The 26,840-nt window shown below is 35.2% G+C and overlaps 1 protein-coding gene across 1 annotated transcript in view; it reads left to right on the top strand.

Annotated features, from left to right (window-relative positions):
• The window catches only part of LOC149780880 (uncharacterized), a 78,315-nt gene that overhangs the window by 28,108 nt on the left and 23,367 nt on the right, over window positions 1-26,840 (top strand). The window contains exons 3-4 of the mRNA XM_089936432.1: window positions 8,141-8,209; window positions 11,839-11,950. The gene's annotated coding sequence lies outside the window, so the exon portion shown is untranslated. The remainder of the gene's footprint in view (window positions 1-8,140; window positions 8,210-11,838; window positions 11,951-26,840) is intronic.

Consider the following 26,840-nt stretch of genomic DNA (forward strand, 5'->3'; position numbering starts at 1 on the left):
CCAGAAGTAACATTGCTTTCCGCAAAAGGAGTGGTCAATTTATTTACCATAGCAGGAGGTATTGTAGAGTTATCTTTGCTACTAATAGTTCTGAATAAGCAGACATGCATTGCCCAAATATATTTTTGGGTTTGATGAAAATGGCTGAGTGGTACTGTATTTTAATTGACCATGTCTATAACAGTTTTAATGAATAAAATGACATACATCTCGCTGGAAGACTGCATTTTATACTTATATTTGACTAACTGAAGAAAAATAAATTCTTAATTTAATGGCTTCATATTATTGCTCCTTGTATCTGTAAACTATTGCATCAGAAATTCTCACACTTATCAATGGACCGCTCTGGTGGCCTAGTCGTTAGAACATCTGCCTCGGATGCAGGTAGTCAAGGGTTCGATCCCCAGCTGAGTCATACCAAAGACTTAGAAAAATGGTACTAACAGCTGCATTGCTTGGCACTCAAGATGAAGAGGTTAGTGTTAGGACTGGTCAGCCTGGTGTCAGGATAATGTGTCTGGGTGGGACATCTTGCTACATGTCTGCAACATGATGCCCCAGTGCTCAGCATCACTATAAACTGCTACACTGCAGACATCGTAGCGACATGACTGGAAAATTGTTAAAGCTATGTTAAAAATAAAAACACACACATACATATCAATGGAATTGAATCATGTTTTGTTGAATTTGAATATGTGTAAAGCTTTTGATGATTGATTATAGCTATAGGGAATAATTGTAGGTGAAATTTGTTTTAGAATAATTCTTTGGTAAGCATTATAGTGCAACCTACAGTTTTTTTTTAAAATTCAGACTGATCTCCATTTCCAGAGCTAGTGCTTCACATTGAGAGCTTGCTCATGGGTTGTGTCCAGTGCCCAATAAATCTTGATTCACTGTTCCCCCTGGGCACCCTTTTTCATCAGAACAATATGTCCATCCATGTCTCTGTTGGCACTAGCAATGGCCAAATTCTTGAAAGTTGATAAAAGCTGCAAAATGGCAAAGAGTATCTATTTTAGAACAATGTATATGATGATTCAAGCATTTAAAATGCTGCATTGTAGTGTTTCACAACATATTTTCAAGGTTCAAGTCACACCTGCAGTTTGACATATTTATTTATTTTGAGTTGAAATAATTTTTAAAAAACCTCAAATTTATGCAATGAAACAATTTATTATTTCATTAAATGATTTATTTCTTTGGAAAGAAAAGTAAATTAGAAAATGTGGTATATATTATTATAACTGCTGGAATGTAATGAAGTTCAAAGAGAACAAGATCCAGAACGGAACATTCCATAGCGTAGTTAATCTCAGGTTGATCAGATATTCCAGCATGTTAATATTTTCAGGAGCTATCTGAGTGCATGATTTTACTGTGTCCAGTTGTACAATGCAGACAACGATGTTGAGGTGACAAACGTTGAATAAAATAAGATTGTCTCATTTTTATAGCACTGTTACTGCAATATGTACATGTACTCTTATTTTCTTTTGGCCCTCTAAAATGTTGTGAGTGTATGTCCACCCGAATTTGATGGGTCATCTGCCCTTGGGATCCATGTGCAACATTGATTTTTATTTCACCTGATGTTCTATGACTTATTAAAAGTATTGGAATTCAAAAATCTGTTGTGTTATCGATGTTCGTTATGAATAGTCAAGATAATATGATGGATATTGTAGAGAAAGAGAGATAGATCAATAAGATATACACCTTGTTTATTCAATATATAATGTAAATCAGACTGCAGGCATTATAGTCCCAGAACAGGGTCTATGCTTTTTCATTCAATCAGTCTCTGATTTTGAATTATTGTCTTAGTTTGTGTTTTATAGTGCAGATTATTTAGTGATGGAGCATTTGGAATTAAGTGCCTTGCCCAATGACATGCCATGGTAGCCAACACAGGCTGATTTGATATGAATGTGAATTTTCACCCTTTAGGTCATGAGTCCTGCATGTTACTCATTGAGCTACCATATTCTAATTGTGAGCAAACTATGTCGGCCCTGATCTGCTAGCACATTGTGTGATGGCATATCAGAGATTATTTGTCCCAATTTTGTGTACATCTTAGTGTATATAGTGCATTATGCATGGATGATATAGTGCATCGTACATTGATGATTATATATTACAGTGTATATAGTGTGCACATAACATTGTATATAGCACATTATACATTGATGATTATATATTACAGGGTTTATAATGTGCACATTATTGTGTGTATAGTGCATTGTACATTGATGATTATATATTACAGTATGTAATGTGCACATTATTGTGTATATAGTACATTGTAGATTGATGATTATATTTTATAGTGTATATAGTGTACACATTGTTTTATGGTGTGTATAGTGCATTGTACAGTGATGATTAAATATTACAGTGTATACAGTGTACACATTATGGTGTATATAGTGCATTGTACAGTGATGATTATATATTACAGTGTATGTAATGTGCACATTATGGTGTATATAGTACATTGTAGATTGATGATTATATATTACAATGTATACAGTGTACACATTATGGTGTGTATAGTGCATTGTACAGTGATGATTATATATTACAGTGTATGTAATGTGCACATTATGGTGTATATAGTACATTGTAGATTGATGATTATATATTACAGTGTATATAGTGTACATATTATGGTGCATATAGTACATTATACATTGATGATTATATATTACAGTGTATGTAATGTGCACATTATGGTGTGTATAGTGCATTATACATTGATGGTTATATACTACAGTGGATACAGTGTGCACATTACAGTGTATTTAATGCATTGTACATGGATGGTTATGATATGTAATACATCAACTGAAGAGATAGACAAAGCAGTAAAAAGTTACTTATTAGTTATTTTATTTCCATAGTTTGCAATCTGGTGGGAGGGTTTTCCATGCAGTTTTGAGTATCGTTGCACGCTAATTAATATGCTTAGAATCCAGGAATAATACATAAGTAATTTTTAATATAAATGCATGTGCCCATGATTTTAACATATCTATGGGAACACAATAGACTTCACTATTGAACTTGGCTGTATTACAGTGTTCCCCACTCATATGAGATAACCCTTTCTTTACTTCTAAAGAAGGCCATATAAGAAACCACAAAATTAACTATCTTGGATGCTGTGAGTGAGTGGCCTCACATCGGGGAGTGACTTGTATTGAGAGGGTCCTTATATGAGTGGAACCAAATGTATAGTCAAACCAGGCTTTGTCATCACCTGCATATAGTGACCACTTACTTTATCCAACCAGTGAATGTTGTTTTAATTTATCTATAAAATATCTGTTAAGTCCTTTAAGCCAAGGAATCATGATAACTGAGTGGTTTATGTGCTGGACTTGTGACCAGAAGAATGTAGGTTTGAATCCTACCATCAGATCAGCCTGGGTTGTCTACTGTGTTATGACCTTAGAAAGGCACTTTACTCCAGTTGGGAGCCATGATGGATCATTGGTTAACTCACTGGGCTTGTGATTAAATGTTGCAGGTTTGAATCTTGTTATTAAGTCAGCCTAGGTAAGTTCCATGTTGTGTCCTTGGGCAAAGCACATGACTTCAGTCACTTCAACATTATATAACCTTTTTTATGTTTATGGTTAGGGTTTACTTAGTATATGAATGCATTTGTAGTCATGGGTGTCAGTTAAAGCTAAAATGTATTGCAAATAATTTAAGAATATAAATCATTCTAAATGAATGTAAACATGAAGTACAAGATAAAATATTAAACATAAAAATGTTAAATTTCTGTTAAATGTATATAAAATTGAAGATACAGGTTATGCATGCAAAGTCCTTAAAATGTGATTTCTTTTATGTAGATGGAGATCATTGCCCTGTTGTTTCAACAGATAAATCATTTTGGGGTCTTTAAGTTCTTGGTTGTTACTGGCCACAACCCACAGGAGTGCTTTATTAGGCTAGCACAGTGATGCAAAATACCTTTGTCCTTTGATTGATCTTTGATCGACACTGTAAAAAAATTGAGCATTGTGACCTTTGATTAATATGTTGAAATTTTTTTAACACAGTTTCATATAATTCATAATTCTTGCTTTTGCATGCATAGCAGATTAACATGGCTGACTGGATAATAAATAACTCCAAATTTTTAAACTAGGGTGTTTTGACCTAGTTTCAGTTCCACACAGCATTGGTAAATGCTGGAAACACTATTGCATGGAATTCTTCTAATAGTATACACAGCATTTTTAGAAGGCTGACCCAATAATGCAAAATTCCCATGTCATCTAATTGTCCCCTCTATCACTCACAGCCAGATATTAATAAAAGCTGTGGATATTAACAGGCAGCAGCATATACAAGCTTGTTCATTAGCCAGGCGATCCAGTCATACAATAAGATCGTACCATCTTCACTGCTCACTAGAACGGAAGACACATAATTGCTGATTATTTTTTTTTCAATGAAAATTCAGAAATTGACTTTATTCTACCTTTTGTAACTTGAACTTACATTGAAATGAATACATCTATTGAACACTGCTGGAGTTTTCTGATGTAAGGTAAGGATTTTTTTAAAGTTCCATTATTTAAACAGAAATTAACTCTTAAAAAAAAATGCATGGAAGCTTATTTCATTTGTCTAACAACATATTAACTACACCCATCTGAATTCATGCAGAAAGTATGTCTTTGGAAATGTGTAGGAAATTCATTCTTCACACCATTTTCCAATTAGTAAACTCATGTGATTCCTCAGTATCATTGACAAGTCAGAATGATAATTTTAGATCAATTTCACAGAGGGGCTCTTTATGGGGAGCTTTTTGTCTTTGTTGAATTGCATTGTAACATATCATTGACTTGTTTCATTATTTATCTCTTAAAAATGAAAGACCTTTTGCTTATCATGTGTACAGTATGTGCACTGTTTTTGGAAAATCTGTATACATTTTTTTCCAAATTGAAACCATCCTGATACCTTTTCTCATCCAAGGCACAAATAACAAATAATCATCATACTTGTGTATCTTTCTGTATCCTTGTCACTAATTTGCTTTTTTTCGTTCATTCCTTTTAACACGTATATTTTTTCTGTACTGTACAAGTAGTTATATATCTTGCATTGTGATGAGGATGCAGTCCACCTTATCAGTTCTTGTAAATACTTAGAAATGTCAAGATATAAGAATTTAACTCTTTTGAAAAGCATCTCAGCCTAATATGTATCACCACCAGATATGTTCATATACAGTGCACCCTCACTATAATACACTTCAATATAACATGATCAGTGGCAAAGTAACCATCCAGGTAAACCCCTTAAATCAGGGTTGGGGGGTTGGAGGAGTGCCCCAAAATTAAGTTTGGCGGTGACCCAGAATTTCTTGTTGCACCACTGAACATGGCCTCTGATATAACACAGATATGGTCCTAGATTCCATTATACTTGTTGAAATATAATTTCCATATAATGCACTCAGTGTAAGGTGGCATCTCCTTATCACTGTACACTTTTATGACTCCCATGAACAGTGTTATAGTGAAGAACACTGTGTTTTGTTGTGAGATCAGGATCTGTGCTGTTTATTGTACCTACAGTTCTAATAAATGATAGATTTGTTTTATTTTTGTTGGTTATAACTATACTTTCTGTTTGACACTCTGCTGGTTATATAATGTAGAGAAAATGGAGGGGTATGTGCCTTTTCCAAGAATACACATAGACAGCTGACCTGGGCTGACCTAGGTTGGTATCAGACCTTTGACCACTTGATTATGAAAATGAGCAACTGCATCTCCCAAGCAGGGTAGAACCTGATCTGGTAATCATTTATCAGTAGATTTGGGTTTAAACCATTCCCAATTGGGTATTTGTCATACAGGAGGTGAAAACATTAGGATATTGTTACTTACAGTGACTTTTGATACGTATGGATTATTAAGGTTTAATGGCACATCAGCACAATAGTGGTTGTTTTGTGTAACATAAGATAAAATTGTTTAAATATAAATGGAAAGAATTAAAGTGAACTCCAACTTTTCATTGTTGTAAGCAGTATTTTTCATACAAGTTTAAAGTACTTTAAATAGGTCAATTACAATCATCTTCTTTTATCATATATATTAAAATAAAGGATGTCATATTGATATGACATTCTATTCAATCTTTGCAATTTTCCCTCTTGTAAATTATTAAAATGCTTGAACAATTTAAAAGACACAATAATCGTTATCAAAGTGATATGAAATTGTAGGGCACTACTTTATTATTTTGATAAAGTTTATTTGATGAAATTCCTTTTATTTTTCACGTTTCTGTAAATTTGAGCAATTTTATTTTAAGATCTGAAATAAATTTGGCTTCTTCAATTCAGAATGTAATTTTGTTTCTGAAATCTTTCTAAGTTAAAGCATGCTGGGTGAGTGGTCAGCTATTTTTTACTCACACAGCAAGCTGTAATTAAAAAAGATACTGATTCCATGTAAAGTTTAACTTTGCAGTCTTTTTGAATATGGTTGTGGCAGTAGCCTTGCCAGATTCCATGACAGTTATTTGCTATGGACACAGCTGTTAAGTGAACCATATTGTTTGTCTTAGATGCAGTAGCCGTGTCAGCTTTCATGTGCAGAGAGCTAAAATATTTGAATACGCCTTAATACAAAAATACCAAAGGATATAAATTATCTTTTATGAGGCCATTGCTAAAGAATTTCTGCATTTTTATATTCTCTTTTGCAGTTTTATATTTTTCTGATCTTAAAGGATTTTCATCCAATTACCTTATAATGTTAATTCAGATTTTAAATCTTCAAATTATATATTGGATTAATATTAAATAAGATTTTTAAAACAATTCAATCTATTCTTGAAATTTTACTCTTGAAGTCTGAAGTGGTAGCTCACTCAGTTGTGCACAGTTGTTGTTCATCCTTTTAGTTTGAAGATGACCATGACATCACCAGCTAGTTTGATGTCTGTGAGTACAGAGTGGCTGTGGATGCTAATTTGTGCTCTGAATTGTCTGTGACACACTGAATAGGAGATGCCACTTGGGGTTGCTTGGTCAGAAGAGGACATGATGCAGTTCTGAGATTTATGCTGATCACACTTCCGCACTGCTTCTGCACTTTTCTCAGTTCAAAGTTTGTAGCTCCATTATTGTTGAGACTGCACCAGGTGGAGCAGTCATGTGTGAGATCTTCCAAAGACTCTGGGTCATTATTGAAGTTGTTAAGAGATGACTTAGGGGCATCGTAAAACATTTCTTCTGACCACCCCGAGATTGTTTTCTGTCCTTCAGATTTCTCTTCGTCAGTTTGCCAAAGAAGATCTTATTTGGTAGTCGCTCTTCTTACATCTTTGTGGCATGGCCTGCTCATTTTGCCCACTATTGACAGCAAGGAGATGCACTGATGCACGTTATGTATGTTGATGCAGACTTGGCGGATGTAGGATAGGCATAATACACACTCTCATGTGTCATACGAGGTGGTTAATGGAGAAGGAGACACACTGGATCAGTGGTTGCATGACTTATAACCAAAGAGTGCAGGTTCAGCCTGGATCGGCAACTGTGGTGTGTCTTTGGGCAAGCCATTTTGCTCAAATTGCCTCTGATTTCACCAGCAGAGTGGATGCTTGGAATGCCTATCAATGTGAGAACCTCATTGTCTGGGACCCTGTCCTGCCATCTTATCTTGGCAATTTCCTCAGGCAGCCAATGTGAAAGTAGTTCAGCTTCTTAGTGAGACATCTGTACCCCATTCAGTTTTTGCATGCAAAAGCAGGGTCAGCAACATGATGACTTTGTAGATCTTCAGTTTTGTTTGATGACTCTGAGCTCCCACACATTTGCATGTAGCCTGCCAAAGGCCACACATGCCTTAGCAATTATGATCATTAATGATGACTACACTTGACACATCTGAGATAAGGGTTTATCTGTTTACTGTGATGGTAGGCGGCTCTACATAAGGCTGTCACAGGCTGCCATGATTGAAAGTGTGAAAGACTTTGTCAGATTCATGAATGTTGTGTACAGGTTGTAGATCTGTTCCTTGCATTTTCTTGGAGTTGATAAGATGCAGACATATTTTTGTTTCCTTATCCTTTCCAGAAATTACACTGACTGTCAGAGAGGAGCCCTTGATCAGTGTGATGCACAAGGCAATTCAGCAGAATTCTGGTAATAATTTTGCCCACTATTGACAGCAAGGAGATGCACTGATGCACATTGTGTATGTTGATGCACACTTGGGGATGTAGGATAGGCATAATACACCCTCTCATATGTCATAAGAGGTGGTTAATGGAGAACAACAGGGAGAAAAGTGGCCTTCTACAACAAAGTGGTTATTTAATCAAATTTTATTTCTGCAATAACAAGGGACTTTAAAGTATTAGTTATTCAAGATGTGTGTTTTTAATAGAGTTGATCTTTAAGGCAGATTTGACTGTAAATCTGAAATATTATTTTTATACCCTCTGTATCAGTCTGTTCTAGGATACTAGCCAATGTGAAAGTAGTTCAGCTTCTTAGTGAGGCATCTGTACCTCATTCTGTGGGATTCATGATAATGTCTCACAAATTAACTGAAAAATCAACCGAATGAGCAAATATTTAGCATTACATTTTCAAGCCCAGCTATTAGTTCTTTACTCCATCCTCGGTAAATTTTCAATTATTGAATATCCAACTGTCCTGTCACATTTAGCAATTTTCATTTCCCATCCTAACTTTTGAAGAAATTCATTGATTGAAAACATACAGTGGTTTGAGCTGAATATGAGGACAACCCCGATTTGGTTTTTGCCATTTTCTGACAATGTTTGACAGTCTTACGAACCAGAGGTTGCATTGTAATGGTTGAAGCAGTGACATACTATATATAACATGGGTTGGTTTGATTTCGTGATTTATGACACAGTAACACTTACAGGTTACATCATGCCAAGGCAATTATGAAAAAGTGCCTTGCCCATGGACAAACCACAGCTGCTGACAGGCTGTTTGGATGGTAGGATTTGAATCTGTGCTGTTATATTCATGAACTTGGCACATTAACTACTGATTTTCATGATGCCAACAGAGTTGCACAAGAGATAAAGAGCCAAATTTGGTTGCTTAGAGCAGGACTTAAAATTATCTGTGACACATACTTAATTTTTCTGTTTGCTACTAGAACTATTGGAAGTTGTTAGAAACATTTGCTGTCAAGGAATATTGGGAATGACAGTTGTAAGATGACCATATTCCCAGTGATATGACAAAGGCATGAGTTTTATAGTGTGCCCAGAAAACCTCAGATCGGTGGTAATTCATACCTGGATCCTGTCATCTATCCCCACATTTTTGGATTCTTCCACATGTACCTTTATTTGAAAAGTTATTGGGAACACTGATGTTTCCAACATGATAATATGATCGAGAATGATTTGCTAAAGTTTGATGTGTGTAAAAGATGTCATTGACAAAAAAACACTAAACCTACACCCATGAAATTGTATGTATTTATGGTGAACAGTGGATAAATTGGTAAATCAACATTTTCACTGAGTCATACATAAGCTTTTTATTAGTTCAGTGCTAATGGTGACACTGGTATAAATATGGATAAATCAATGGTGAATCCAAGTTTGAAAAAATGTTGTTAACCATGATTTGGTAAATGTTGTATAATACAATTTTGGAAAATGTTGTGGAACATAAAAACCATATATTAAAATAAGGTATCTATGTTGATTTATGATATAATGCTCCAGTGTGTACTTGGTTACAAATGTACAAATTGGTTATATCTTAGACTTCAGTTTGAATTTGGGACTTTAGTACTGAACAAAAAGAGCAGACAACTCTTACTGACAATTTTGACGACCTGTTACTTCGCACTTAAATTTGCCTTATGGGAACCACTTGGTGGTGTATCATGTATTTGTTTATATTAAAATCACTTTTTTAAAAAAAAAATTGTATGCAAGCTATTCTAGATATAACCTAATAAAAGCTGTACTAATATGTACCTGAAATATCTGATGTTGCATGCTTCAGTTTTTATCAGTTGATTATTTCTGCTTGGTTTCCTTACATTTCACCACCCAATGGCGATGATCATACTGACTGGCCATGACAGTGCAGTGGTCAAATAAAATGGCTTGTAGTCATAGTCTTAATCATTTTATGGCAGTGCAGAGATTAATGTGCATATAATAACTTTATAGACATAATTTATGGAACAAAAAATGTTGTAATATTTTGTATTTAAACCTTTGAACATTCCTGAAAATGGTGGGATTTATGCATATTATTTGAATTATCTAGAAATAGTGCTGTTGAAGGCTACAATTTTGATTACTCAAGCTGAGTCAAGTCTGTCACTTTGATGGGAGGCACGGTAGTTCAGTTCGTAGAGCATTGGGTTCATAATCCAAGGGTTGTAGATTTGATACCCAACCAGGGCAGCCTGTTTACACTGCTTTTGTGTGTTCTTGGGAAAAGCACGTTACTCCCATTTTCTCAGTTTAACTCAATGTATTAAAACCAACAAAACACTTTCAATACTCGAGTCAACTTTGGGACCCATTTGGAGCCATACTTTGCTGTAATAATCTTTATTTTATTCAAGAACAGCAGTAGAGAGGATGTAAAATCTTTTGTCTCTTTGATATAGTTTAATTTGTTTTCTTCCCAAACAAATGATTATATATGTGTGTGTGTGTGTGTGCTACAGAATTATGACATCATTGCCTTTTATTTTTGTAGTATTTCATGTTTACCTTTAGCTGGATGGGTTTATTTTCCTAATGTTTTTTGCAATCCTTGATAGTTACATTTTTAGAACTTTAATTTAATTGACACCATATAGCCACTGTTGTGCAGGCATTCAGATGACATCATACATACATTGATGGTTGCCAGAAATGAGAGGATACGAGAATTGCAGAAAATTTGGTATGAAATTTGACAATGACAGCAGTAAATGTGTGACAGATAGGAATCCAAAGTAACAGAGTATATTTTAATCATCATTACAACTTGACAAAAATGGGTTTCATTGACTCTCTTTTGGTCTTTTATTATTTTAAGATAAAAGATGATCTCCTACATGGCTGCATGATGTATCAGTTGTTGATATGCTTGGGGAATAGAAGACAAAATTTATTTTTTATAAATCTATAAATATTTTCCAACATTTAATAATTAAAAATAGCAGAAATTGCTGCTGCATGGCATTAGAACTTGCAATTTCATGTTCATCTCCCAACATTTGAAGTTAAGTTAATAAAATATGTGATTTAGCCTGTATGTACATGTATTACATCACACAAGTTTTACTAGGGTCAGTGATATCATCGCTCACATTTATAAACAGTTTATATGTGTAAGCTGCCGTAAGTTAAAATATACAAGGCATATGTACACCAAAAAATGGCACACATAAGTTATGTACTTTGTTCAGTATATTATATAATTACTCTACACAGAAAGTGTCATAATTGGTGAGAAGTATGATGACCAAGAAACCCCTAATTAATTTTAAGTGGATGGATCCAAGTGTGCCAAAGTATCGTTGTCTTCTTAGACACTATTATATGGCAGTAGATCAATATGTTGATATAAGAATGAGCCAAAAATATTAGTCACCTGTGAACAATTTAATTAATGGTAATTTACTGAGTATACTAACTTGCATTAGGTCAAACTACTTCCCTTCTCAAAATTGGTTCCTCATTTATAAATTATTACCGTACTTTGCCCCTGATGTAAACTTGCAGCTGGTCTGTGTGCTTTCTCATTGTGCTCTTTTTTGTTTTCAGTTGTTTCAAGAGAATCCTGGACATGTTAAATCTCTGGATTTTTGGACTCTTACAACTGTGCAAGCTAGCTGTTCTTCTGTAGTATACTGTCAATTGTCTAGAGAACAGAAAGGTAGGAGCAATTTTATATGGCATAAACAAAACCGATTTTTTACTTACTGGGGTCCATGCATATTAGTGAGGATAGTTTAATTTGTTATCACTTTGGAGGCCATATTTATGATTCAATTTTTAACTTGTATGCCCAGCTTATGTTCTTAATGTCGAGAATGAGTTCAGTAATGAGCAAGATCCATGCATACCAATGAGGTGATCAGAGATCTGAGCTTGTTACAACTCTAGAGGCTGCATTTCTGAACTGATTTTGATGATGCATGGAACATATGCCTATATCACAAAAATCTTGGATGAGTTTGATAATGAACAAAATACATGCATGCTGATTAGATGATCTTGCATTTGATTGGCTGAGCTTGGTATGTCTCTAGAAGCCATATTTCTGATTTGATTTTGATCAGACTTGAAATATGGGCTTATATCATCCAGATCTTGCATACATTTATTAAATTCCTTTTAAATTAAAGCATTAATTTGATACTAATACATGGTAAAACTTTATTGACCATAAAATTATTACCTGTGTAAAATTTACTTTCTGTGAGCTTAATAAAACCTGTGATATTTATTGATATTAACAAAACTCAGTATTATTATATGTTTAAGCGATTGATTTTGTAGACAAACTGCTTAATAATCAAGTCGTTACTAAGTGACTTTTCTTGCAGTTCATTCGCCATGAACTTAATGAAACCTATACAATTTGTCAATATTAACAAAAGCTCAGTCGGATTATGTAAGCACTTGACTTATAGACCAGCTGCCATAATCAGATGCTTACTTAGTGACATTTTGGTATTGATTACTGAGATGTCTCCATTCATTATCTAGTTGTTCAAAGGGCTTTACTGATTTCACTTGGAGAAGTTGTACTATAGTGGACATGCAGTTTCCATTTGTAATGGCAGTTAAATGCAGTTTTGGGGTTTCTTTTGTAATGCCTCGCTGTTACATGCTGTTTTTCAGGAATATTTTATAATGACCTGGCTGTTGCATGCTGCTTTTCAGGATTCTTTGGTAATGCCCTGGCTGTTACATGTTGTTTTTTTCAGGATTTTTTGTAATACTATGGCTGTTACATGCTGTTTTTCAGGATTCTTTTGTGATACCCTGGCTGTTGCATTCTGTTTTTCCAGGGTTATTTTGTGATACCCTGGCTGTTGCATGCTGTTTTTCCAGGATTCTTTTGTGATGTCCTGGCTGTTGCATGCTGTTTTTCCATAATTCTTTTGTAATATCCAGGCTGTTACATGCTGCTTTTTTAGGATTCTTTTGTAATGCCCTGGCTGTTACCTTGCTGTTTTTCAGGATTCTTTTGTAATACTATGGCTGTTACATGCTGTTTTTCCAGGGTTATTTTGTGATACCCTGGCTGTTGCATGCTGTTTTTCCAGGATTCTTTTGTGATGTCCTGGCTGTTGCATGCTGTTTCTCCATAATTCTTTTGTAATATCCAGGCTGTTACATGCTGCTTTTTTTAGGATTCTTTTGTAATGCCCTGGCTGTTACCTTGCTGTTTTTCAGGATTTTTTAAAAATACCATGGCTGTTACAAGCTGTTTTTCAGGATTCTTTTGTGATGCCCTGGCTGTTGCATGCTGTTTTTTCAGGATTCTTTTGTGATGTCCTGGCTGTTGCATGCTGTTTTACCAGGATTCTTTTTTAATGCCTGGGCTGTTACATGCTGTTTTTCAAGATTCTTTTGTAATGCCCGGGCTGTTACATGCTGTTTTTCAGGATTCTTTTGTAAAATGTCCTGGCTGTTACATGTAGTTTTCAGTATTTTTTTGTAATGCCCATGCTGTTACATGCTGTTTTTCAGGATTATTTTGTAATGCCCTGGCTGTTACATACTGTTTTTAAGGATTCTTTTATAATGTCCTGGCTGTTTTATGTAGTTCTAATATGTACAATGTTGTGCCATTGTTATAACATGATTTCAGCCACTGTACCAGTAATAAACAGAAGGAAACTTAAGTTTTATATTTATTCATTAAAAGTTATTTATCACACATAACTTTGTTGCAACCTATTTTGAAAGATCTAATGATAGTTATAGCTCTCAGATAAACCCCACATTAAATAGGTAAAATCTCGTCCTTACTAAGTTGCAAGAAGGGAAAAATCTTTTTTAAAAATCGCTGGAAAATCTATGCTAACTTTTGTCCATATATATTCACCTTTTAAGTCCTGTCCAGCTGCAAATATTGTAGACTCTGATCTACCAATGCACAATGCACTAGCAGATCAGTGTCTTTGTTGCTTGTTCTACCTAGTAATCTTGACAGACCACAAAGACACTTTGGAGTTGGATCTGATGTGTATATTTATTGAGATTAATACAATCTGTTGGGGTTTGTACAGAGACAAGGAAATCCCAGTTAAGGTGTTACATTATTTGTCTCCTTATGAGGCTGATAGGAAAAAATCATGATGATGTGTGGAATGAACTAGAGCATAATGTCATGTAGCTTGACTTCATGTGCAAGTGTGTGCCTGTCTCTTTCAAAAAAAAATTGTTATGGTGTATTATCAAAAGTTGAAGAGACCTTAAGTTGCTTTATGAGTAAAGTTCTTTTTTTTTATATATATATATATGTTTATTGTTGTTGTTTGATTGTATAACAACTATGTGAGGCAAAGCAGAAGACAACACAGGTTTTTTGTTTTTAAAATTAGTTCCTAGCATGTGGAGACTACTCCGGTGGTCTGAGTAGTTAAAGCATCTGCCTCAGATGTGGGAGGCCATGGGTTTGAACCCCGGCCGAGTCATACCAAAGACTTACAAAAATGCTACTAGCAGCTGCCTTGCTTTATGCTCAGCATTTAGAGAGTCGTGTTAGGGCTGGTCAGCCTGGTGTCAGGATAATGTAACTGGATGGGACATGGTGCTGTATGTCTGCGGCATGATGTCCCAGTGCTGACATCACTATATGCTGCCACTGCAGACATCATAACGATATGACTGCAATTGTTAAAGCTACATTAAAAATCAAAACACATATGCTAATAATGTGTGGAGACTGAGATGACATGACTGAGACGACATGACTGAGACAACATGACTGAGGCAACCAGACGAAGGTAAGAAAAGTATGATTAGTAAATCATGTAGATTTCTTTGTCGCATGGGTGAGAAATTACAGTCTGTGCATGCATTCTGAGGAGTACAACACCATGATATCAAAACTAGGTTATGATGACATATTTTTAACACTTATTGGGTACACCTTTGATGTTTTGGTGAGTTATTTTGACCCAGTTCTGTGCACAGTCAAAATGGATATGAGGATACACCCTGCGAAGTACTGTATCATCATATCAAAGATGAGAAATTGTGACCTACATTAACCACTTAGTTTGTCATCATCATCACACAGTATTGATTATCTGGAGTATTGACAAATACATTACATGTGAATCTCAATAAGTATGTGCAGGTGAACTTTACTGTCTTTTGACAGCTTCATTTCTGGTTTTAATTTTCATCAAGTAAATACATTTGTATAGAGCATAATTCATTAGTCACCCCAGCTTGTTGCTTTGCTTGAAATATGATCACTTTATGACCAATTGGTCTTAGACAAAGTACATACTTCCTTGCATTCTAGGAGAGACTGGCCATAAATCTTCTTAAATTTGACATGCTTGCTGTTTACAGGGCTCCATATTGACACATGGAAGGCCCAACAAAGGTATTCTGCAGGACTAATACTGCTTAGCTGTTTATAACATGTACCCAACTGTAAATTGCACAGACCCTGATATGCAAGTTCACAATGCACCAGTAGATTGGGATTTAGGCTGTTTTTGTCTAAAAGTATAAATAGAATGATGGGCACAAACCCTGATAATCAGCTTATTAAGTACTAGCCTACCCTGTGATAATATTCCGTTACATTGACCAAGATACCTTTCATGGTTGGTGGGTTGGTTTAAATGAGACTTTGAGAATGTATTAGCAATGTCTTCAAAGCTAAGTCATTTTCTAAAGGACCAATGGTGGAAGCCAGCTAGGGCTGGCGGAGTTACATATCAAACCCAGAACTTTTGATTATGTGTTCAACACCATCCCAAATGAGCTACTTCAGCTCTCAAAATCTTTTACAGATTGAGGTGTTTCAATCATTTTACATCTGTCCTGCACCACTTAATTTAAAATCAAATATCATTCAAGTACCACTGCAGATAAATACATGTGATGCCTTTTTATTTTATTCATCTTGGCAAAGGCAAAGATGTTTTGGATTTTACCCCTAAGGACCTCAAAATCACCTGGCTGATAATGATAATCTACCATCAGTGAGAAGCAATTAAGTATTTTCCCCTTGCCAGGTATAACGTATGTATTCTAGTGTAAGTCTATTGAAGTTTTGGGACAAAACACCAGAACACTAACATTTTTAAGTTTTTAAACCATTATCGGAGTCAGTGGAATGCTACTTATCTGTAAATCTAAAATTGATAATGTGAGCATTTCAATAAATACACATATTTCATAACAAGAAACAGTAGATCCCATGTGGAATATGCAGGTAAATTAAACATTACACCTTTTGGGTTGACCAAGCATGAAAATTCACAAACAAAAACTGGTGCCACCAGGCATTGTTGCCCAGCCTGTAATGACCCTACTGCTTGATCAAGATAAGTTTATCAGCACATGGTCCTATGGATAGTGATACTATTATCACAACTTAAAGATCACAATCTTTTCCACTTTTGGTTTGTGTAACTACTGTAGATCTTTGGTCACTGATGTAGGGGAAGTGACTCTGGATGTGTTCACACTGTTTAGGTGTTAGGCATGTCAGTGAGAGAAGGTGTATATCAATCAATCTTCCTGATATGTCTCCAGTTTTGCATCATTATTGTGCTGCTTGCTTGAAACTGATACTTTATTTATCAATACTATTGCATTAAAATGCTTCATAGAGCATATATAATGTTATCCATCCATCAGTCCAAAATTAATTTTGATTCTACATCATAATTTGCTGTGTTCATCATCTACAGCTACCAAACTTTGTGAATGGTCTAAGGAAAACTAACATTTACATAGTCAAAACCTCAAAGGTCAAGGTCACTGTAAGAAGAAAACTGGTGTATACATTAACTTGGGTTCTCCACTATCTTCAGTTGCCAACCTTTTTGGATGGCCTGCACTTAGATTATAGAAGAAGCCTATTGATTTTGAGGTCCAACGGTCCAAAGTCTTGGTCACAATGGCTGAAGGGAAATCAATGGTTTCGGCACAATAAATCTAGTTTCCACCATTTACAGTTACCAAACGTTGATGGCTTGCACTTGAGGTAAGGAATAACCCTATCAGTCTTTGTGTCAAACAGGTCACTGTGACTAAAAGAATAAAACTTTTTTTTTCTTCACAATAACATTATTTCCACATTGCATACTTGGATCAAGCTTTGCAGATAGGTTAAATTGGGGTAAGTATAAACCCCATTAATTTTGAGGTCAAGGATACAATTTATAGTGACTGAAGAAAACTGATTTCTGCACATTAGCATTAGTTCTTCATCACATACTCATTGAAATCTTTGTGGATGGCTTGCACTTGAGTATGGAAGAAACCTATCTATTTTTATGTCAACAGGTCAAAGGTCAGGGTCACTATGATATTATTGCCAAGAAATTGACCTGAAATTGTGTCAGATGTTGCTGAGATAATATTAATTTGCATAATTTTATTTAGTACTAGTTGTCTTTAGGTCACTAAGTGAGTTTTGCCGGTAGCTTCTTGTGGGTCGGTGGTTCTTTCCGGGGTTTTCCTGTTTCTTCCTCCATGTGGGTCGGTGGTTCTTTCCGGGGTTTTTCCGGTTCTTCCTCCACCATTAATACTGGCCGCCATGTATAGCCTATCTTGTGCTGAAAAATGGCGTTAAACCCTATAACAACAACAACAACTAAGTGAGTTTATGGTATTTTCCTTTATTTGTCATCCATCAAGCATCATTCTTTCACAGCCAGTACATACAGCTCCTTATGAATGACAAATTAGCCAATTTGCACATGATTTTTCTGGGAGAATTCTGGCCTCTAGACCTTTTGGATTAGTTCAGTGGATGCCAATCCATCATTTATGTCACTACCATCACTAAAACAGAAAAACCTTCAGGTGACTATTTTGAAAAACTGTTCAAAACAATTTGACCCCAGTGGATAGAAAATATTCTGGCATAGATGGCATACATTTTTTTTTTTACAAATAATTTCTGTCTGCCATCAGTCTGACTACAATTAGTAAAAAAACTTTAAATGACTTCTTCTTCATAACTGCTCAAGAGAACTTGAAAGAAGTTGACAGAGCATCCTGGAATGGATCAGATATAAGATGGCTTAATGTTTTACGAATGATTGCCTCTCTGCCATCAAATAGGGCCACCATTGCTAACAATAGGAAAACCTTGAAATACTTCTTTTCAGAAATCACTAGACAGAATTTTACCAAAATGTTCAGAAAATATCTGGTATTGAGGGCTTTTAGGTTTACACCAATGATGTCAGTCATCAATTAAACACCATTATGAAAATTATGATAGATGTCACAAGTGTTGCTGATCAGAATTTAACCAATGGTACAGAGTGCTTTCAACTTTCTATCAGTGATGCCGATCTTGGATCAAATATGGCTGCTGGTACTAAAAATAGAAAATCCTTTAAATGACTTCTTATCAAAAGCTGCTTTACAGAATTTTACGAAGTTTAACATAAAGCTTCCAGGCATAAAGATCTTTAAATTCTTTTTACAATGATGCTAATCCCCCAGTAAATATGCCAAGTAATTTTTAAAAATGGTCTGCAGATTTCAATCAGAATTGGCAGAAAGCATTCAACAGGGTTCCCATACTACTGGGACGCTGAGAAATGTTAGAAGAAAGAATATAGTTTTCTTCCCAGGCAGGAAAAGCCCTTACATTTTGCAAATATTGATGAAAGTCAATGAAAATGGGCAATTTTCAGCTGCCACTTGATGACAGACAGTATACATAATTGTATCATAATTGAACTTATCGCAAGTTATTCTGGCAGTTTAGAAACAGTTTTTGTATGGATCATTCAGTTGCTCGTTCTAAACATATATAGTCAATCCAAGTGCTCATGTGATCAGAGTGGTCATGTAGGCTGGTTATCCTTTCATCTTCTCTAAGACCTACCAAGTATGACACTCTACCAACACGTCTGTGATATGTTATCTTGGGAAATGTTAAGAGAAAAATGAAAAGCTTATCTTCTCCAGTTCCCCTTTTGATATGTAACTTAAATGAAAATGTATTGTGATATATATTTTCTTATTATTTGGGTAGTTTATACTGGGAACAGAATGTTAAGCATCTAAGTGTCAGTAGGAACCTTCCCATTGTGGTGAATTTTACAATGCAGGCTCCCATATTTTTGGCGTCCTTTACATTAACTGCAAAATTAAATGTACAGTCCTACATTACATTAAAAAAGATTAATTTTAATTAACTCTAGATGAGATCATTAACCAGACATAAGCAAGGTTCAGGTGAGAATATCTGTGTGCATCTGCTACCCTGAAACTAAATTTATTGCAAAACATAAAGCAGGCAACCAGTTCTGCTCACTTTTAGTAAGAGCATAGATATTGTTGCGAGAAGTTTAGTGTGTTGAATCAAATGATTACAAGGATGAGTATGTGTTACAAGTCACTTTTTAATGAGATACACATAAATGGTTTTGTAAGAAAAAGTCAGTCCCTCTTTTCATATAAAGGTATTTAATTTTAAGGGTTTCTTTTCAAAATTTAAAACAATCCTTTTCTAAACTACTTTTTATCAAATGAACATTAGCAGTAAAGCAAAGTAAAGTTAACATTTTTATTCTATAAAATGAAATGACTTAAATGTAGATTGATATGAATTTCAATTATTAGACTTGTTAGTAATGATATACATTTTTGTTTAGTACATGTTTTTTTATAGATATTTTGGTAGAGTCTCAATATAGAAATATTTTTTTTTAAGTGAATTTTTTCTGAGCCACAATATTTTTAGATTCTGTTCAGTATGGTCATAAATGCACCTGGAAAGAAAAAAAAAATTTCACCTGGAAATGGCCTGGTGTCAGGATAATGTGACTGGGTGGGACATGATGCTACATGTCTGCAAAATGATGCCCCAGTGCTAGACATCATTATAAACTGCCACACTGCAGACATTGTAGCAGTACGACTGAAAACTTGTTAAAGATAAGTTAATAATCGAATGTCACAGCACAGAGTAAAAATGACCTGCTATATAGAACCTCATGACAAATGATTCCATGTAGTTATCCAGATTAAGTGAAGCAATGATGCTCTTCAGATTTTTTGCAATTTGTCCAGCCAGAAATACAGTCTTGGTGTTTAGTTTGTTGTTGTTGCTATATTAAAGGTTGTTGTAATTACCATAATTGATGTAATATTTATACTGTAATCAACCCCAAAATATTATTTCTGGGTAAATTTTGTGAAGTCAAACATTGTAATAAGCACACCATCAGTGTCAAAATATGTTCCTGTACATGCTAGAAGAAGAAGCTCCCTTTGTATGTTGTGCACTTTCACTTTGGGATTGCATTCTCCTTCCAAAAGGACACCATGGACTTGTGATCGAAAGGGTGCAGTTTTGAATCCTGCCATTGAATCAGTCCAAGCTGGCTGGCATGATGTGTACTTGTATACTTGGACATCACACTTTGCTCCAGTTTCCTTGGTCCTATATAACTTCCATGTGTTGCTTTGGCCTGATCCGGTGGCCTAAATGGTTAGAGCATCTGCCTCAGATGCAGGAGGTTGTCGATTTGAACCCCAGCTGCGTCATACCAAAGACAAAAATGGGACCTGCAGCTGCCATGCTTGGTGCTCAGCATTAAGAGGTTAGGTTAGGACTTGTTGGCCTGGTGACAGGATAATGTGACTGGGTGGAACATGATGCCTCAGTGCTGGACATCATTATAAATTACACACTGCAGACATCATAGCGATATGACTTAAAAATTTTTAAAGCTACATTAAAAATCCAAATCACACACATGTGTTGCCATGCTGTAAAACAGATCTCTTCTGCATCATGGACATGCTGAATAAAAGACTTGCATTATCTGTTTTTGACATTGAGTAGACACCAGGTTTGCATTGTAGTAAGTTCCCAGAACAGTAACATGTTTTAGTCTGATTTAGTGGCTGATTCCCTCTCACATGATATGCCAAAGTAATGTATATTTTAATCGAGTTTAATTAAAGAGGGTATATGGATCATATATACTCATGTATAAGTTGTCAGACTGCAAACAAAGATCCTGATCTGCCATAGCATAATTAGCCTGCAGACCAGTGTATATGTTGTTTATTCTACTGATTACTCTTAACAAACTGCGCAGACCCAGATCTGCTGGTGCATTATGTGATGACAGATCTCGGTCTCTAATATTTGCTGTTTGACTCTACTTACAAGCGCATATAGACAGTACTTCATAAGGCATTTAGGGGCATTATATTGAATATGATACTGTATACAATTGCTTATAGCTACAAACTACACAGATCCATATCTGCCATCATGTAATACACAGGCAGATCAGGGTCTGTGCTGTTTTTTAATGGGTAATCAGTAGAACAAACAACACATACCATGATCTGATGGTGTATTATGTTATGACAGATCGGGGTCTGTGCTGTTTGCAGTTGGATTATACTTAGAAGAGAGTATATACATTTTTTAATTTTCAGTCTTTCTTTGAGCCATTATACATTCTGGTACTAAAACTGAGTTTGAAGGTAGCACATGTTGCAGATGATCATCTGTTTCTTTGAGTAGTGTTCATTTTGATTTTTCTTTTCATTTGTTTCTATGAAGGACCAAAAGTAAATGACCTGGATAAATAAAAAATCTTTGCTGACTACATTAAATATCTAAATATAGTCTCTTATCTCAATTTTAAAAATATTAAATAATAGCTTGTTTATTATCCAGATTATATTAAAATAAATTCCATTTTACAGTGTACAAAGATAAAAGACAAGACAAGATTATTTTTTAAGATGTAAAAATTATGATATTGTTCACATGTATGACTTAGGAACAATTACCACAGACTACTCAGATATCATTAAATGTTGGAATCCATTCTAATTTGATAATTGCTTATTCCCCTCAAATATAATTGAGCTTAAATACTATGTCCATTCTTTTTGTTATGCACTTCTCTTTTGATAACTCATAAATTATCTAAAATTAACAATCTTTCAAATGGATATCTTTGGTAAAACCAAATTTTGGGATAACTATCTTTTGAGAAGAGTTGAGGGGGCCATTATATAGATACAAATTGTTGAGCTTTAATATGTCTGATAATTGTCAACAGAAAATGTGCGAGTTAAATGTATCTGCACATTTGGGTGTCAGTCTGGAATTAAAAGTTCTTGCTAATTGGTTCTAATTGGATACACATTATATTCAGTTAAAATTAAAGTAGGTTTTATGTTTTTTACCTGAAGAAAATAGTAGTCTGGATGTTTTTAATTCTGTTGGCTCACCATATTTGTGTTTTGCTCTTTTTTTGTTTGTTCTGAAGAATGTGAAACAGAAAAGTATGCCCTAATTTTTGGGCAGCATTACACTTGCAAGGACACACCGTTTAATGTATTACTTCAGTTTGTAAGAAATAGTTGCCCATTTTGAATTTCACATAATCTCCAATATGATCAAGATGCAAATGTATATCAGTCTGCATAACAGTATATACTCTACAATTCAGACCATTTCAGGAGAGTGGAAGCCAATTTCAATGGCTCATAAAAGAGATGATTAACATAAACAGTCTTCAAAATATGCTATTATGCACATGACCATTTTTGCAATACGCAAGTCACCAAACTCTTTATCTCCCACAGCTGATTGCTTGCAGCTTTAACAAAATCTGGTCTTCTTGTATGAATGATACTTGGATGTGTTTAAATGAGACTTTTTTAATGAAACCACAATATTCATTGGAGACAGCATAATTCTTATTCTTTCCATACATTCTTTGGTCCAAAAGATTTCAGCTCACCTGGCTATTAAAGCTAGGCCGAGTGAATTTATGATATGGCTCTACATGATTTGTCACACATTGTCCAGCATGTAGCCGTAAGTATTTGCAATTTTCAACTTCTGAAAGTTGCCTGGGGCTTTGGTGGGGGGGACCAAGTACACTCAAAAGCTCTTACTGTTACCAAGCACTGCCATCTCAGCTCTGTCCACGTGGGTTCCAGTCTTGGACTCAGCCAGTGTGGGTATGTGACAAAGCTTGCCAGTAGCTTTGGGTTCAGTGGTGATTCTTACCAAGGGGTTTCCTAGGTTCTTCCTCCATCCGTTATACTGGCCCCCATGTATAGCTTATCATGTCTTGAAAAATAGTGTTAGAATGTAACAATAACAACAATAATTTTCTTTCATTCAAATGTGGTATCAAGGTCTTACATGGCCACACACCACATAATGTAAGGGCTATTGTTACCAAAGTTAAAAGCCCAGGGCAATCACTGAGATGTAAGATATAATGATGTTCATTGATCAAGAAAGAGATGGCTTTTCACACCAGCTCTTTCTTATTATTTGGGACAGCAAAATGTTGAAATGTTGAGGAAAACATAAGGACTGAATAATTGTATGTAATTGGCTTCTTGTGACAAATGTATGACATGCTGTGTTAGCAACTGGTCATTTCGTTTTGTCAGATGGACATATCCAGCAAAAATTGTCATTTTTGAAGGTCTGATACACACAAACAAACACCCATGCACATGCACACATGAGAAATTCTGCAGCTGCAGTGAAAGCATGAAAATGCATAGTACAATAGATCATTCTTTTTATAAGCATTAATTAATGCTGCACTCAGAGAATAGTTATTGCTCCTATTGTTTTACATACACCTTGAATTTATTCAAAGACATTTGTCAAATAGAACTTCTTGCAATAAATTAGGATTTTAAAAAGTCTTAAGGAAATTTCTGTCTTCTTTTAATAGCTTTTGTATGATTTAGGAACTATGCTATACAGTTTTTTCTTATGTGCGATGTGCACCTAACTGCAGACACCATAGACCTTGGTCTGCTGCTGTATGATTCATCCTACAGATCAGGGTTATGTTGTTTGTTCTACATTTGGTTTAAGGTTAACAATTTGGATCTTGAGGCGATTATGTTCCAGCAGATATGGATTAGTGATATTCGTAGCTGAGTGTATATTTTACACAGGTGTATAGGGTATTCTATTATGTAATAATTTTTGTATAAGGCTTGACATTTCTCATGCATCATTGGGCTGTGCCATCTCTGTAAATTTGTCATAAGACTACGTAGGACAGGAAATGTGTATCTAAATTGCATCAATCATTTTTGATTGTCTTAAATAATGATTTTAATGAGCAGTACTGATAGGTATTTCAGCCAACAAGGGGGAAAATATTCCTGAAAATAAATGTCATTAAAAGTCAAACAGGGAGAAAAACTAATGATTTTTCAAAATTAGTTTTTGTAATTGGCTTAAAACAGGAAGTCAGGCATTGAATCAAAGCACAATTAGACAAATTAATTCCCTGCACTGACACGCAGTTGTTAAGTAAAAATGAGAGACTGACTGGGTTACCAATTATTTGTCCAGGACTTTGGTTGTAAACCAGCCTGTAATATTGCAATTAGATTATGCTGTTTTGCAGCATTTGCCTTGGGTTTTGTTTCCATGCTCAGATCAATTAGAATAGGAATAATGTGGACATAAGGTGTGTATCCATAAAGATTAAGACAAAAGTATTATCCAGTGATGTGCACTCCTTATTTATATGTCTTTGCTAGTGATTTATGAATTTTGGGACAAAATTTGTCCATGCAATTTTTCAGCTTATTGTGGAATTTTGCCATTTATTTATACTAAGTTGCTCTTTTTTATAGGTCATTTCATTTAAAGTTAAAGGCAAAGATATGTGTTATATATATATATATATATATATATATATATATATATATATATATATATATATATATATATAAAATAAGAGAGACTTAATTTGTCTTTGATGAACATATAATAATTTATATTTTTGTCTCCCATTACCACCACCTAGACGTAGTGGCTGAGTAGTCTAAAGCACTCTCCATTATGGATCACTGCCATCTCACCTCTGTCTGCGTGGGTTCGAGTCTCGGATTCAGCCAATGTGGGTATGTGAGAAAGCTTGCCAGTAGCTTCTCGTGGGTCGGTGGTTCTTTCCGGGGTTTTCCCGGGTTCTTCCTCCACCATTAATACTGGCTGCCATGTATAGCCTATCGTGTGCTGAAAAATGGCGTTAAACCCTACAACAACAACAACAACCACCACCTAGACAAAGGTTAATATTGTAAAATATGCCTCAGGATTTATGTCATCCAGAATTTCGTCATCATAAGCTAAAGGCAAACAAATCTACACTCTTTTTTTCTCCTGAGGCCGCCTGTGACAAGATGCCATCTTTTCTCATGGACAAAAATGCAACACACTGAAACAAGCCCATGCACAGCAACACACTGAAACAAGCTCATGCACAGCAACAACACACTGAAACAAGCCCATGCACAGCAACACACTGAAACAAGCTCATGCACAGCAACAACACACTGAAACAAGCCCATGCACAGCAACAAAAGTAAATGTCCTTTGGAAGAGAAGCTTTTTTAAGCTCATTCAGTGAGCATGAAAGTTCATGTTGGGTCAACACTGGGAGAAAATTGTATTTGGGCTTACAAGACTGGGTTAAGCTGATATATGCTTACCCATTCATAAAAAAGATGGAAACCTTGCAAGTAGCTTTAATAAAAACAGAATGTAGCTAATTTTAGCCTGTGGCTTGTGATGAGTCCAAAATTATAACACCTGTAAGCTAGTCTCATTAGCCAAACTCCTGCATAACTTTGTAAGAGCTTCACCATATATGGGTCTGGTAAAATGTTTCACTGCTCCCTGTTTCCACGTGAGACATAACATCATCGTATCAGCCAATGAAATCACTTTTCCAATTTTTGTGAAAGCCACATTTCGGTTTCACAAGAAAAACTTGTTATTTTTTAACATTTAGTCATATGTCAGAGATCTTGTTAGCTATGTGAGATTCAGGTTCAGCAGCACTGACCTGCAAACATAAACATAAATGACATGCTACTAGACATTTGGACATTTTGACCCTCCTTGTGATGTAATGTCATGGGGAACTGCGTTATAGAAAATAAATTGACAAAAATGTATTTAATGAATGAAGACAGTTGTTACTTAAATCTCAAGTATCCTACTTCTGCTAAGACATCTTCAAAATCTCTGTTTTTGGCATGATATGGTAGATATATAGGTATTTTAGAATCACTGTTTTTGGCATGACATGGTGAACAGATAGGCACTTCAGAATCACTGCTTTTATCTGGACATGGTAGATGGATACACATTTTAATCACAGCTTTTGATTGGACATGGTAGATATATAGGTATTTTAGAATCACTGTTTTTGGCATGACATCATGAATAGGTAGGCACTTCAGAATCACTGCTTTTAGCAGGCATGGTAGATAGACATTTTGATCACAGCTTTTGATTGGACATAATAGATGGATAGGTATTTTAGGAGTTGTGATGTGATTTGGATTTTTAACATAGCTTTAACAATTTTTCAGTCATATCACTATGATGTCTGCAATGTGGCAGTTTATAATGATGTCTAGCACTGGGGCATCATGCCACAGACATGTAGCATGATGTCCCACCCAGTCACATTATCCTGACACCAGGCCGACCAGTCCTAACACCAACTTCTTAATGCTGAATGCCCAGCGAGGCAGCTGTAAGTACCATTTTTGTA

Source organism: Sinohyriopsis cumingii, chromosome 16 (assembly GCF_028554795.1).
Source record: "Sinohyriopsis cumingii isolate HCF-2022 chromosome 16, ASM2855479v2, whole genome shotgun sequence".
NCBI lineage: Eukaryota > Metazoa > Mollusca > Bivalvia > Unionida > Unionidae > Sinohyriopsis > Sinohyriopsis cumingii.